At 40.9% G+C, this 15,855-nt stretch overlaps 1 protein-coding gene and 1 pseudogene across 1 annotated transcript in view; one reads left to right on the top strand and one right to left on the bottom strand.

Annotated features, from left to right (window-relative positions):
• The window catches only part of LOC124722238 (homeotic protein distal-less-like), a 301,167-nt gene that overhangs the window by 262,374 nt on the left and 22,938 nt on the right, over positions 1–15,855 (bottom strand). The gene's annotated exons all lie outside the window — the stretch shown is intronic.
• LOC124723253 lies at positions 12,583–12,701 on the top strand (annotated as a pseudogene).

Here is a 15,855-nt window from a genome sequence, read left to right as displayed (position 1 = left end):
ACCATAGATTAAGGGCAACATCTAGATTCCGTATTCCTATATTTCCGGAAAGTGCTTGACATAGTACCCCACTGCAGACTTGGAACGAACGTACGAGCACACAGCATAAGTGTCCAGAGATTTGAGTGGGTGGAAGCCTTCTTAAGTAATGGAATCCAGAACGTTGTCCTCTACGGCGAGTGTTCATCAGAGACATGGGTATAAGGGTATCACAGAGTGTCACAGCGAAGTGTAATGTTATTTATGTTTAAAGTTTGTTGCAAGTCGCTCGCTTATTGGATGAATATATTTGCGCCCGCCGTGTTACGATTCTTTTTCACCCCTACTCGTTTAAGAAGCATGTGGTTCTCACCTCCCCCCCCCCCCCTACCCAAAGTGCTTGTATACAAATAACAAGTGGTACGTGTATCAAATTTGGTTGAAATCGATCGAGTACTTCAGAAGAAGAACATTTGCCCGGTACATACATTTTTATAAGATACAGAGACATAGGAAACGCACACTTGATTTTATTCGTATACGCGTGACACACCAACTTGATTCACATGTAGCTTTGGAAGGAGGGAAACGAAAGTATGTGAGGTATAAGACGAGTAAACGTGTGCCGTCTTTTCTTTCCAGTTTTTTTACTCATTTAAGAGTAGTGCTTCTTGCAAGGAAGATGAACAATTATGTATTCAAAACAGTATAATCATTTCCAACAATCAATACCATCCTTAATCGCTCAATACATGATGAATGACAGTCTGCTCAGTTGATGAACTAGTATGATTGTATCCGCAGCGCTTTTCTACTAAGGATATCCTTTGGCGTCTTCTCATATTGAAATCGATAATCTGAATGTCTTACCAGGCAATGCTGAAATGTACGCTGAATGCGAGCCCTATTAAGTCCCGCTGGAATCAACAAAGCAAATTAATGCGGTTTCAGTGGTGAAGGTCATCTACTAGAAAATTTATCAGTGAAACAATAGGCCAATGACCTTGATGCGCAGACTGAAGCGTATTTTTATCGAAGCTAGTTTTCCGTGACAGACGTACCCTGCAAAGTAACGAGCTGTATTTCCCAGTCAAGCGAAACTTTATCCGTAAATATGTGAGGGGTGAGAGGGATGGCGGGCGGAGCATTGCGAATTTTGTTACAAAAACTGAAGATACAGAGGAAAATTGCTGATAACAACTAGTTACTCCCGATACGAGGCTACAGCAAAGTGAGCATTAGCGATCTCGTGTAGGAAGGCTGCAGATGCGAATCATTTACTCCCAGACTGTGAGTTGACCCAAATCGGCAGGCGACGCGGCTGTCGGTAGACAAGGCACAGCTGCGCTTAGAGGCGTGAACGCGGCTCATGCCTCAGATTGCGTCCCTAATACACGCGCCCAGCCTGACATTCGTTTTAGCTGCAGGCGGATTTGTGAAACACGGCTTGCGCAACAACTTTCAGCGTGAAAGCTGGAAACGTCGAAAGAGTCGGCACTCGGCTGGCCGACCACAACCGTGGGCCGCAGGCTTGTTCAAAATGTTCTCAAATGGTGGTGGGGAATCTTTCCTAAACAGCAAACAGATGAAGGATCACGTTACGCTATATTGTTTTTCATCTAGCACATTATACTGAGCTGCGTGTAGGCTACACGAGATGGTGGAACTTTACAGAGAACGCAAATATACCAGACAGTAAACCGGCAGCAAACACACTGTCTCTTGCAACGCTTTAGGAAAATATCAATAGATTACTAAGTCTCTACTAAATAATCTATAATTACGTGTTTCATATGTATTTTTAAAATCATCCCCTGATATGATAATCAACAAACGGCCTAACCCTCCTTTCCTTCACAATGAAGCTATTCCCATGAGGGGAAAACCTCTGAAGATAATTAATATCTAGTGGCAAATGAAAATTTGTGCCAGAGCGAAACTCATGTTTGGAATTCCTGCTAATCTTGAGATGTCGTCTTTTCCGTTACACTATCTGAGTTCCCCTTCTGACTTAATACACACCTTCATTTTCACTTATGTGTCTGCCTTTTATTTCCGTACAGTGGTTATCCCACGTGGTGTGTAGGAATAAGATAAATATTCAGCATGTAGAAGAGAACATCGAATCAAATTAAAATTTTCGGCTTTGTCTGGTGACGGTCTTGAAGACCTAACAGTGAAGCAACTATTCGCGAAAAAACTGGAAATCATGGTTGTAGTCCTGGTCCTAGAAAAAATGTTCATTGTCATTTCGTATCCCTATCGACGGGATTACTGTGTTAGGGAACTGTTGTCACGTAGCCGGCCGTTGTGGTCGAGCGGTTCTAGGCGCTTCATTTCGGAACCGCGCGACTGATACGGTCTCAGGTTCGAATCCTGCCTCGGGCATGGATGTGTGTGATGTCCTTAGGTTAGTTATGCTTAAGTGGTTCTAAGTTCTAGGGGACTGATGACCTCAGATGTTAAGTTCCGTAGTGCTCAGAGCCATTTGAACCATTTGTTGTCTCGTAATTTTTTTATTTCATGTTTCATATACAGGGTGCCCCTGGAGGAACGGTCACTATTCAGGGATATGACAGGAACGCTCATCTGGACCAAGAAACTTCATCTAGACATATTCCCTACTCCGAATGGTATCCGAGACAGATCACCTTTAAAGTACATTGTTATTTATTTTCTATATTATTCAGTAGTGTAGAGGAAGTCTAGATGAAAAATTTGATATCGGACTCTTGTGGTCTATCATGTAGGGGAAAGTACTTCAGATGGGCCTACAAAAACTATCCAAACTAAAGCACAAGCGCACCGCGTGCGATTTCCAGTATTCTCTCGCTCTCTTCGCGCAAACTATTACTGCTACAGAAGAAATGAATATGATCCTTTTGGTAGGAAATTTTATGTAGTTCGATTCTGTACTGCGACACGTTTTTGGCAGAGGTCGAATTATTCAAGAGAAACGAACAAATATGACATTAAATGTGTTCTGTCTCAGAAACCATTCGGAATAAGCTATAGCCCATGTCCACATGAAATTTTTTTTTCAAACGAGCGTTTCTGACACATCCTTGAATATTACCATTCCTCCTGGAACACCCTGTATAATTGAGTTAGAGAAATCTACTTAGTGGCATGTGACATATAATTCAGCCGTGATGAAGAGTCAAAATACGAACTCACCGAAACACCTAAAGTATTGCGAAGTTGTCTCGATTCATGATGGCTGAACCAGAGCCTACGAATGACAGAGATTGTTGGGAGCTGAGACCAAGGAGCGTACATCTCGCTCGAAGACTTTACACATGTGCGTAACACCCTGGAGGACCACACAAGCACCCTCATGTTCGCGAAGTTCTCTTGAAACCACTGTCAAGCGATTCGGTAGCGATGGGTGCTTGGTTATCTTGCTGACGGTACAGGTCCCCAGTGAGCTGTTGTAGTCGAAGAAACTGATGCATATGGTCAGACATCGTGTTACTGTATCGTTTGCCAGGGGGATATCACAAGCCCCATTTCATCTCACGTAAACATACCTTACGTGGAAATACCTGCACCACACACTATAGGGATTCATCATCTCGCGTGGTTTCCGACGCACTGGGAGTGTACCAGAGCGTAGAGAGATCATCAATCGAGACGACCTTTCTCTATGCATCGAGTGGCGGCGATTCTGTGTTCGTGTTAATCTCTGTGCCCGGTGTTGTGCGGTTAGCAGAGGTACTCTTTACAACACAGCGAGAGGTTGACTCTGCATCTACACACATACCCCGAAAGTCTCTTTATGGTGTGTGGCCGAGGATACTTCTGGTACCACTGTAATTTACCACCTTCTCTGTACCCCAGATACATCTACAATTGTAGATAGTGTAGTTCTTGACTTCTTGTTGTCCACCGCTGAGCTGGCGAACGATTATTCGGTACTGTCACAAACCTATCAGTTTTTATAACCCGTTATAGTTGACAGCGACCCGTGTCGTCGATGCATTGTTTATCACGACAGCTAACGCTGGTGGTAATGTTCTTTTTTTTTTCAGATCGAGGTGCTCGTGGTACACTATTGACACAGCGACACGTGAAAAGCTGCATTGCTGCGCGACCTTGTCCCAGGCATCGAGCCCCAACGAAATTCACTGATATTGTATGTTTTGCCCATCTTCCTCGCCACTGTAACGCCGACAATCAGTAAAAGGTCTGAGAACTTTCTAATCATGTGACACAGCTAACCAAGAATGCTGACTCAACATTGCAGGCAAGCAATGAAGTTATGGCACACAAAATGAAGCAAACATCATTGTCATGGTTCTGGTGTTAGTTTACAGTATGTGTAACGTGTGTTTAGTGACTGATGTTGGGAAGTGAATGAACAGTGTATCACTAGCTTTTTACGTTATGAAATTAAATTATTTGCAAAAATGTAAAAAAAAAAAACAGTGCTGAAGACTAGGGGTAAACAGAATGAGGTTTCTAAGCGTTGTAACAGATACCACAGGCAGGGTCGACTCTCTGTCAGACTAGACCTGTAAGTATGGAAATGTCTTAATTTTAATCAGGTTTTTTTCCTTCTAGTATTGGTTACCACGGAATGTCAACTAGCCTTCTGAAAGTAATAGGCATACGAATAAAACTACTACTGCTTCTATCTACTATTACTGCTACGACTACTACCACTACTCTATTAGCCAAGCCTCAGAAAACTCTCTTTTCAATAAGGCTAATTCATTGCTCATGAGTGACGCAAAAAGAAGCAAACTCTCCTCCAGCAATCAGTCTTTCCTCCATTTGTAAAAGTGTACTAAGCCAAATTCATATTCAGGAGACATGCAGAAATAATGACATGTCAATAATAAACCTCCTGATGACTCTTCTTACGTGATAGTAAGCTGCAGGTAATCATCAACAAGAAGCGAAAATCAAAGTTGAAAATATAGAGTTGTACGATTAATAAATTTCACGTTTTGATGATAGTCTTACATCCAATGCGTATTAAAAATAAAAGTTCTTCGAGCGACGACTAATAGTGACAAGTTTATCTGCATTCAGTAACTTTCGAGGTGTTATCACATCGACCAGCGTATTGCTTCTGTGAATACGACAACTTATGAATCAGATCGGAGCATATTTATTCATCTTAGACTAAATATATTATGACCAATAAATATATTATTTAATAAATTGTCATCATTTATACCACTTTGTAAATATTTCCTCCTACATAAAAAAGTGGAAGATGTAATTTAATAGTTTTGGATGGGACACACTCTCTCGTGTACGTTTAATTTTCACATCTTCAGAAGATGTATTTTCATCTGCAGTAGTGCTGCTCACTGAGGAAGAAATATTCCAGAAGAGCAGAACGGTAAAAGCAATTCGCGCCTACATGAGTGTGCTACTCAGTGAAACATAACATGCTGAAACCAATAACTGTCAGTTAAGTTCGAAGAGTTAAATGCACAACAGTTAAGCTATTAAGATATCAGAGGTAAGGCGGAGCCTTCGACATAACTCACATGTCAGTCAAGATATAATTTGAATTTACTAATCACTACTATCAAAGCGAAGATAAGGCTGTGGTATGGAACTAGAGTAAAGACGTAAACAACTTCTTGGACCAGCGCGTATATAGCAGCGACTAGTCGCAACTCGTCTAATCATATTTTCTTATGACTGCATAGGCTTGCGTCTGTCTTCCCTAAATGACTACAGGCGACTGCTACAATAGTTCCTTCACATGATCGTTGCGGATACCTTTGGCCGTACTTATTTAATGCGTGCTCAATCCATAAGGAACTCGATGTTGCCTGTAGATGAAGCTCTAAACATCCACTTCCACATTTATTGTCGTTAAAGACGTCGCAGACACTCTTTTATCCATCACTACCGGTTTCGTAGTAGTTAGTTTATTATGTCATACTGATCATAAGTAACGCCAAAACCCTGGAAGACTCGTTGTCATTGAAGAAAACGTACAGAATGAAGGCAAAAACCATTTATATTAATGAATGTCTTCATGAAATTTTTCTAAACACCTAAGGAAATAAGAATAAATAATAAATGAGGATTCTGAAATTATCTAGCGTAGGAAGGTACGGATCAAATGTGGAGGCAGTGCAAGTATTATGTTAGGTAATCAAAGTCTAACAGGGTACATGCAAAACAATAATAAAATTGTCATTGAAAAACTGAGCATTGGAAAAATAAGCGATTTTCTTCGATAAAAGATTAGACAAAATAATTTCAGCGTGACTGCTGAGGGACGAAAGATGAGTCCTCTTCTGAAGTCTATATACTGTGTTATCAGATAAATTAAATAATAAAGCACAATGAAATGATATTTTACTTCCGACGACGGCAAAACAAATATATATAGTACATCAGCAAAACATAGCAATGCTAATTTTCAGCTATATCTATTTGTGTGCCTAGTGATACTGTACAGTGTGTAATCCACTGGGCTCGCAACCCTTCTCAGCCCACCAGATATAGAGATTCCGTGGTTTCCGTTAACCTAGTAAGACGAAAGCCGAAAGGATTTGTTTGTAAACGTGATAACCGATTTCGTGTCACATCCCTGTCAAATCTGAATTTGTGTTCTGTCTCAAACGGCCAGTAATCGACCGTTCTTTGAATACTAATCTTGCTTATGCTGACGTGATTGATAAGAAATCACTCCAGCAAACCGCATCTGATTCATCGCCAAATATAACAGGGCACCGAAAGAAATTTAGCTCAAGACCATGGTATTTTGTACAGCGAATCGGACGATGTGTTTCTCCGGGTGTTACAAATTAATTTCCAATTATTTTACAGCAGCTTCATTTTGCACCCATGTTATAAACGGTATTATGTTGCAGTGCAGCGCATTAGCAGTAAAGCGCTTCGAGCGAACGGAATATCGTAGTCGCTGAAAATAGCCAAAGTCTAGCATACAATGACATATTATTACACGTAAAATGTTAACACGTAAGGTGGCCCAAGGAATGTTTGCAGTGCCGGAATGTGGAATTATCACTGAACAAGCAACAGAAAATGCGCATTCGAAATCTGAGTGTTACTACGCTTGGAAAAGAATACTGAACAAATCCCACATACCTAGTCCGGTGTACCCTCACGGTCGTCTATTAACTGCAGACAAATAGCTAATCTGCTGCAAAGGTAAATCGCACAAGAGGTGCTAGCTCGAGCCGCTTTGAGGTCTCTATACAATGTACATGGTGATCGACAAATATATCTAAACACATTACCATGCTTAACACGGTGTAGGAAAACCGTCGGTTTTTAAAACAGCTTCCAGTCATATGGGTATGGATAAATACAGGTCCTGTATGGTTTTCAAGGGAATCTTATACCATTACTCGTGCGAAATAGTAGTACGTTCGGATAACGATACTGGGTGTCACACAATTCATCCTCGTGTTCACAAAACCAGCCCTGGACAATGCGATCTATGCGAATAGGAGCCCTGTGGCCGTAGAATACATCACCAACATTAAGGAACAAACTTTGTACCACGGCATGGATCTGATCAGCCAAAATTGTCACATACTCCGTTGAAAAATGGTTCAAATGGCTCTGAGCACTATGGGACAACATCAGTCCCCTAGAACTTAGAACTACTTAAACCTAACTAAGGACATCACACACATCCATGCCCGAGGCAGGATTCGAAGCTGCGACCGTAGCGGTCGCGCGCTTCCAGACTGAAGCGCCTAGAACCGCTCGGCCACAGCGGCCGGCACAATCCGTTGCAGTAATGCAATCTTGCAGAGTAATCATTGGGCCCATAGAATACTACGATATGGCTGCCTATATCATCACCGAACCCCCAGTATGTTTCACTCTTCGGACCTAAACTCAACCATAAGTTGCAAGCAATGTGAAACGAAGCTCATCGGGCCAAAAGATCTTCTACAATTGCTCCAAAGTACAGGTTCTACGGCCTCGGCACGTCGTTTTCCTGTTACGGCATTTTCATCACTGACGGGTGGTTCTGAAATTCAAGCTCGCCCTAAAATTCCCTGTTTATGGAGCTCCGTTCGTGTTGGTACTGCGAGGGTTCGAGAGTATGAGATTCAGTTCTGCAGTGACTTTGGCAGTTGTCGTCCCCTTATTTTTCGACAGAGTCCTCTTCAATGAACGTCTGCCACGATCACTCAACACTCACTTTCGTCCGCGTTGTGACTTAGCCGATGAAAATTTTCCGCTTTGCCTGTACAAATCTTCAATACGGTGCCTCTTCAAACACCAAACACTTCGGCTAAGTTTTTACGACCACTAACAATTTGCACACAGTAGATGTCAGTTAGCTTCGACATAATGCCCACACAACTGTTCTGACCACCACTGACACCTGAAACGTATTGAGGACATTGTACAGCTCACGCACAATAGCGTGATCTGCAGGCTTGGCTAGTACCTACATTTATGTTCAAGCATGGTGGTGTTTAGATATTTTTGTTCAACCTCTGTAGCTAAAACTTTAAAACTGTAAGACCGCAAACGAGTTTTTTTTGTTTTTTATTTTATAGCGAGATTTATTTGGCACTTTTCCGTCACAGCAAAGTTTGAGCAGTTACCCGTTGGTCGACGTTGTACTCAAAATAATGAAAAGAAAAAAAGAACAAGAATCTCGACGGGTAAAAGCGGTCTTGCAAGTAGTTGGATAATACTCTGCACTTATTGCGGATATCAATTCTAAATTTTGTTTAATTGGCAATTAATATTACACATATATACAGAAAGCTGTCTGCTTATTCTACGTCAGTTCTTTTTTGATAGCTACCCACTTCATTTGCTATCACCATCATCGGGTCTCTAAAGATTAATAAGCACCACTCTACTACGCTACTTACACAAGCTGTCAAATTTCTCTTGCTGATACATGATATTATGTTTATGTAGAGGCAGGTCAACGTACGTAATGAACTGCTGATTTAGATTTACAGAACACATGACTAATCTGTGAAATAAACAGGGAAAAACGGAGTGTAGCAAATGCAACAGAATTGCGTGCGAATGATGCCGAACTGAGACAAGGAGCACATCAGTTGCGCCGTGTAAGCGTATCTGTGTCTATTAACAAACACAAATGACATCGAAAATCTTCGACACATATTAAGCAACATTTCTCCTTGTTCAAATGGTTCAAATGGCTCTGAGCACTATGGGACTCAACTGCTGAGGTCATTAGTCCCCTATAACTTAGAGCTAGTTAAACCTAACTAACCTAAGGACATCACAAACATCCATGCCCGAGGCATGATTCGAACCTGCGACCGTAGCGGTCTTGCGGTTCCAGACTGCAGCGCCTTTCTCCTTGTTCTGTAATTCCTAAGTCGGCTCTTGTTCAATGTATGATTGCAGACCACCGTACAGGAGCAAGTAACACATATATACCTCTACTGCGCCTTATATGATTTCTTTTTCTGATAAACTGTCTGATAAGCTCTACTAGTCACTTGCCTACAGTCCGCAGCATGGAGTTGGTTCCTGAACAGAATTTAAGTTCCCTTTTCGGTCCGTTCACTTAGCGTTATCTTCCCGCGATTTTTCTGGATCGATAATTTCTACCTGATTCTGGTAACCATCTTCCTACCGGATCCTCGCGGGATGCTCTATCTAAGACTGCTTTCCAGTGAGTTCCAGACTATCTGTCAATTTCTCAAAGTTATTCGCCCAACACGTAATTTACGTGGGTCTACCCGTGTTTTACGTCAACCAAAATGGTACAGTAGTGTCATTTTCTACTAAGGTTGTAACTCAGTACGACACAGCGTTGAGTGAACAGTATTTGTAGATATTTGTAATTAGCCGCTTTTATATCACTGAAAGTATCAAGATATTAATTTCCATTGTTTTTAATAATCACTGAAAAAGGAACCAATAAACTTCGCAGCACGTTGCATCAAGAAAGGAAAGTTGCAGAGTAACGACTTTTTGAGAATTAGGTGTTCAGAGAGGGAACATAAACTCATTGTAATGTAGATAGGAGAGTATACCTATGTGGCCCTGATGAGAGGAAAGATACCAGCATTCACCTGATGTGGTTCAAAAAAACCATAGAAGATCTAACGTCGTTTTTCAGCTGTCTCCTGCAGTATAAACAACCAAAGGACTGCTGAAACGTGAGCTTGCATTTCACTAACTCCAGTCAGATGCAATGAGTTCCACCAGTTGCGATCCCCGTTCTAATAACATTATATAGAAATGAGAACAGTGAAACTTGCTGACTGGACAAGTCTAGGTAGCTACCAGTTGCCTTAAAAATACTGCATCAGCTATAAACCGTCTAACAGACACTTACAGCTACTACACTTTTTCATAAACGTGGACTTTAATGATAAAGAAGTCTTCCTGCCGATAATTGCAGATGCGATGTAGTTTTTTCTTTCCTGTCTTATTGTATAAACAACACAAGGAAAGGAAAGGAAAGAAAATAACAAAATCTTATACATGGCACAAAATAATACAAGGCTGTATCTAATTCTTACGGATTCATGAGACGAAGCCACAACCGCGAGAAAGCATCCACATTATAGGCTATCCACACAATTTCACTTCGCTGTAGATTCGATAGATTTACGATTCCATGATGGAAAATGCAGTTCTTTATTTACTTAACAACTTGCTCCTAATCCTTCTCTGGAGCTACGATTAGCGACTGGCCAGGGTCAGTAACTTCTCCACTGCACGATGAACAAGCAACTTCCTATTCTCACTGCACGATTGCGCAAGGGCGCTTACCCACGCGCACAATTATTACACGTCAGCAGTGCATGCCGACCTTGCAACTAATTACGACGAATAACTTCACTGCAGATAGCTCCACTCCAGGTATCTCGTCTGGAGGGCACTGTGTGATCGGAATCTGCTGATGAGGCTGGAAGTTATCAAAGACAGAAGTATTCGTACGTGTGCGTGTATATGTGTGTGCCTACTAGTGACAGAGAGGGAGAGAGAGAGGGAGGGAGGAGGAATTGTCAGATGAAGGAAAACGTTATCTTCTTTCAGCCAGCCTAAAGCAAATCACATTTCGCTGTATTACTTCGTGTATCTTCTAAAATTTATCATCAAAATATGTACTAAAGTAAGAAGAAACTTGAACGGCGACGAAAATCTTCGTAAGGCTGTCTTCTATGAAATTATCATTGGTATAATTGTTTTCACTTCAACCGTCATTTGAAACATCGACTTAAGATTATTTCGTTCTATTCGCTCAAAGGTTCTCACAGAGTCACCTTTCAGCAGTTTTCCGCATTTATCTATCGATGCGCTTTTATAAAATCTCAAAAAAACAATTCGTAGATAATTAGAAAAACATATTTTAATGGAGCATATTAGCCCCCTCTATCAGATTCTACTAGTCTTCAGTTCGGGTACATTAAAATAGTGTACGCGGGTGATTAGATGGAAAAGAAAGAGAATTTGTGTTTAGTTCTAAAGCCAGATACAGGGAAAAGAGTCGCATGTGTTACCTTCCAACACAGAGTTTGCTATGGAAGGAAATTTTGATTTTTCGTTTAATTTTTAATGTTTTTATCACAGTCGCATCATGTGTTATTTATCACTTTGTTATTTATGTTTCGTGCTCTAAATATGAAAACTAAATCGCACGACTAATCAGAAGTTATTCCTGGGCGGCAGTCTTGTGACAGATTGCGGAACTACAAATTGGAAGTGTACTGCATTTTTTCGTGGGAACCGAAGTATTTTTTTCTGTTTGACTGACGAACGTACTTCTGAACTTTTACTCCGAGACTTCAAGTTTCTGGGATAAAGCGGACGTTGGTGGTTCAGAGAGTTAAGTTATGTTGTATTTACACACAAAGATTTTGGATTCTCTACTTCACCTGAATCATTTGAGATAAATTCTGGGATGCGGCCGATTTCCTTTACTATCCTTCCCAAATGCGACTAAATGCTGCGTCTCTAAAGTCCTAATTGTTGACGGGAGAACCAGTCCTAATATTTCTTCCAGTTTATGTCCAATACGATTGCTACATGGTTCATATCACTAGCACGGATGTTTTAAATGCTTAACATTGTCTCACAAGTCAAAGCGAATCTAGCGACCCTCAGAAAAACAATTTTATAAGTGCAGGAGTGCAGAAATTACATCGAAATCTGACAACTGATGTTTTCTTCGCCGGTCGTCTTATAGTTATGTCACGCTGCGCTATTGCGTTCGTCGCACAGCGTCAGTGGACGTCTCTTGCGCGGTGTTTGAAGAAGAGAAGAACTAACGTTACAACCTCAGAAGTCAAGTTGATTGTTAAATCTTTAAACCTATTTTCATTCTCATTTTTTGGGCTATGTGAAGGCAATAATTGTGCATATCTGGTGACACACATTATGCCTTCAACTTTTTGACAACAGAACGAACGCTTTCCTATTTATGTAACTGCTACTAATTTTAGATGCTCTATATTGTTACCTGTGGTACTCGTATTCGTACTGTATAACTTTATTTCGAAAAATCTAGATTTATGTTATTCAGAGCACCGATTCACCTATTTCTCCCTTGTCTAGAGAGGTCTATGCAATGTGTACTACATGATGACAGAAATTTTCTTAAGTCTCTAGAAATTAGCGCTTCATATTCCAACCTAAGCCAATGGCCTTACCCCAGTGGTAACACCGGTTCCCGTAAAATCACCGAAGTTAAGCACTGTCGGGCTTGGCTCTGACTTGGATGGGTAACCGTTCGGGTCTGCCGAGAGCTGTCGGCAAGAGGAGAGGGGTGGACTCGGCCCTCGTGAGGCCAATTGAGGAGCTACTTGACAGAAGTAGCGGCTCCGGTCACGGCCGGGAGAGCGATGTGCTGACCACATGCCCCTCCATATCCGCATCCAGTGAAGCCTGTCGGCTGAGCATGACACCGTGGTCGGTCGCTACCGCTGGACTTTCGGAGCCCTGTTCGGACGGAGATTCGTACCTGTCCAAAGCAACATTAAATCTTCCTACTGATCTTCCTAAATGGTGCAACGCTTAAGGAACTGGACTGATATTCGAAAAAGACTGCTGTTCACATTCCTGTCCAGCCAACTAGATTTAGACATCTCATGGCTTACGTTTAATAGTCCATTCGAATTGTTGGATGATTTCTTTGAGTTAACCATGACCGATTTCTTTCCCCATCGTACTCCAATTGTGGAAGTGTATTTAATGAAACAGATAGTGGAATATGTGTTTAGAATGATAAAAATTTAGAAGCGGGGTTGGATTTGAGTTGAATGACAAATGAGTAACATGAATGAATTATATGAAATCTGAGTAGCGATCCACGATCACGATGGCATTTAAACAACAGTTCAGTCTGGACTGAGATTTATTAACAACGCTTAAACATAGAACTCATTAAGGACTTGCTAATGTTCCTGGTACGCACTAATGTAACGAGAAACCTTGTATCTATTTCTTATCTTTTGATCCTGAAAATGGCTGTTGGCCGAAACGCGTAAGTTATTTGAGTGTTATTAATAAACTTAGATCCAGAATGGAGTTTCATACTAAGTACAATAAATGAACGAAACAAAAATCTCCTTACGTGCTGCTTATTATATTTCTGCAATAATTTGTTTTCGTATTTCTGTTTAGCCATTCAGTTTCTGCTCCTTCTGTATTTCGACGTGCGTTTCACAGTTATCTTACATTGTCTACACCGATAGGCGCAACTCGTACTTTTTTGTTGTTTTTCGTTTCATCTTTAACCCGTATATTTCTTTTCTTTTGCTTCTGTCTCTGCTGGCTCTGTTCTCCATATATCTAACGTTTTGCAACCCTTCTGATATTTTCTTACAGTACATTTCTCACCACTGTTACTATACTATCTAATGTGGCTTAGCACTCCCTAGTGCTTACACTTTCAAGAGATTTCGAAGTTCCACCATTGATCACTAATCTGGCATCCGTTTTACAACCGAGTACAGAAGTCTAAAGGTCACAAACATACACTGGCGCGCAGCACGAATACTATCAGAGAATGAAAGCTTCCTACCATCACAAAAAGTCCCATTCAAACTGAGTTCCTCTGGAGTTCAGAGTTTTAATTAAATTGTTATTGATAAAACACTAGTGCAGCTTTGAGAAAGCTCAAATTTCATTAAGACACATTACTGGAATTCGAGATGAGTGCTTCAGTGAAACCACAAAAAGATTTAACGAAGTTAACTTGATGATAATTCGGACCAGGGTCTTCTTTAATCAAAGTAAAATCTGAAGAATAAATCTGGCTGCCAAAAATGACACCAGTTTAAGTAAAGATATACAACCAGAGAGCTTTCGTGTAACAAAAGCAACTGACTAGGGGTATGGTTGCTTTAACAGAAACGTCATCACTGTGGTATGTATATTCTTACTATGAACGGAACTGGAACCTATAAATTGTATAGTTGGTCTACTCCCGATTCCTGACACCGACATCTTAGATAGCGACAGTAACATTACAGGATACGTAGCAAATAACAATGTGTAGCAAATAACAGACACCCGCTATGTAAAGTAAATAAACTACCCGTACCACAGACTAATACAACTTGCGAATATTACGAGTCACTCAGTTAATGTTTCGGTGGATGTGTGTGTGTGTGTGTGTGTGTGTGTGTGTGTGTGTGTGTACATTGCATGGAAAGGTCCTGAAATTGAATATTATGCTAATATTTCTCTTGATGATGAAATTGTCACTTATCGTTTGTTACTTCTTGGCAGATAGACTTGTCGAGGTACGAACGGTTCGCCATATTTGCCCACAGAGCTATTGACAGCATTCGTCTGCTCTCAACAACATTCCGAAGGTTAAATTTACTCTCATGAAGGAGTGGATAAGTGCATGTCGAACTTCGTATCTAGTCACGTTTGTTTAAAAATATCGCTCAGCAATGCCTGTATCGCATTGCTAATGTCCTGGTTGCAGAAGGAATCGTAAGATCGCAAAAATCATGTCTAAAAGCAAGAAATGTTTAACATCGGCATACAACGCAAAACTGAAAAAAAAATTCTCTTAAAAATGGCTCTCTGAATATCCAATGTACTGAAAATGTTTGTAATAGTGTGAGAATCAAGTAAGCTAGTTACAGGCGTTATTCATTATTTTTTTAATTTGCTCACGCTATGTAATTTAAAGTAGTATGACAGTAGTATGTTTACTACTATACTTTCACGGCACCAGGTCTAGTATCTCTGTGGAAAGACACGTTTTAGGCATAATAAAGTATGAATATTTGTCTCGACCTACCTTCAGAAAAAACGTCATACAAACATTTTCGAATGTAACATTCTCATCAAATTCCAATGAAAAGTAGTTTCGCTCAAATAAATTCCATTTCATTGCTGTGACCCCTTATAGGTACGTCATGAAACGGCGCTGACACCGAAACCAAGAACGAAGTAATTCAATGGGAAATTATAATTATGCGACAGGCACTGCTAAAGGAAAAGTGAAAGTGCCCCAGTAATTATTGGAATTCCTGTCTTTTTTTTTCTTTTTCTTTAAGCAGTAGCGTGGCAGGTCACTACAGACAGCATCCCGGCCAAAAAGGGTTCAAAGGGCTCTGAGCACTTTGGGACTTAACATCTGAGGTCATCAGTCCCCTAGAACTTAGAACTACTTAAACCTAACTAACCTAAGGACAGCACACACATCCATGCCCGAGGCAGGATTCGAACCTGCGACCGTAGCGGTCGCGCGGTTCCAGAATGAAGCGCCCAGAACCGCTCGGCTACTTCGGCCGGCCCGTCCAAAAAGAGAACTTCTTTTGCTTGTGACTGTGCTCAAGTAACACAGTACGGCAGAGAGACACGATGGCACGTAATAATGATAAAATTTCTAAGATTGAAAACGAATGGTTGGTCATTCTCTTGTTTCCCTTTCCTTTTGTTGTTGCG

This window comes from Schistocerca piceifrons, chromosome X (genome assembly GCF_021461385.2).
Source record: "Schistocerca piceifrons isolate TAMUIC-IGC-003096 chromosome X, iqSchPice1.1, whole genome shotgun sequence".
Classification (NCBI taxonomy): Eukaryota; Metazoa; Arthropoda; class Insecta; order Orthoptera; family Acrididae; genus Schistocerca; species Schistocerca piceifrons.
This window is presented reverse-complemented; position numbering and strand designations above follow the sequence as displayed.